The sequence below is a fragment of the Orycteropus afer genome, unplaced genomic scaffold (assembly GCF_000298275.1).
Source record: "Orycteropus afer afer isolate SDZICR_OR568_19922 unplaced genomic scaffold, OryAfe1.0 scaffold00065, whole genome shotgun sequence".
In the NCBI taxonomy this organism is placed as follows: Eukaryota; Metazoa; Chordata; class Mammalia; order Tubulidentata; family Orycteropodidae; genus Orycteropus; species Orycteropus afer.
Window position 1 is genome coordinate 591,770 of NW_006921652.1, and position 580 is coordinate 592,349.

The following is a 580-nucleotide window of genomic DNA, read 5'->3' on the forward strand; positions in this document are numbered from 1 at the left end:
GTGTCTTAACTACCAATTTGAGTTCATCAATCCCTGCAGGCACGTGAGTGAAGAGAATCCTCCAGACCAACGCCTGACCCATGGATTTGGGATTTGCCAGCCTCCCCAGTCATGTGGCCATGTCCTTGGCAGGTTGTGAGTTCTGTAAGACAAAATACGGAACCCTAAGACGGGAAGGAGAGTACTGAGGGAAGGTGGGGTAGATGATATTAGACATAATGAAGTGGTACAGCAGTTTGGAAAAAATGAACATTTGGGACATCTTTAACCTCCACCTCATAGGCACCAGCCTTGTGCTGATCCTTCTGAAAGAAATTATTTGAGCAGATGGTTATAATAAAAGAGGTAGATAATAATGAGTGTTGCCAAGGATGTGGAGTAATTAGAATCCTCATACACTGCTGGTAAGAAGGTAAAAGGGTACAGTCACTTTATTTCTGGACCCTCAATTCTCTCATTGATCTACATGTCTATCCTTACACCAGTATCATACTATCTTCATTACCGTATTTTTGTACAGTGAAATACACAAAACTAAAGTGACATGGGTCTCTCTCTCTCTCTCTCTCTCTCTCTCTCT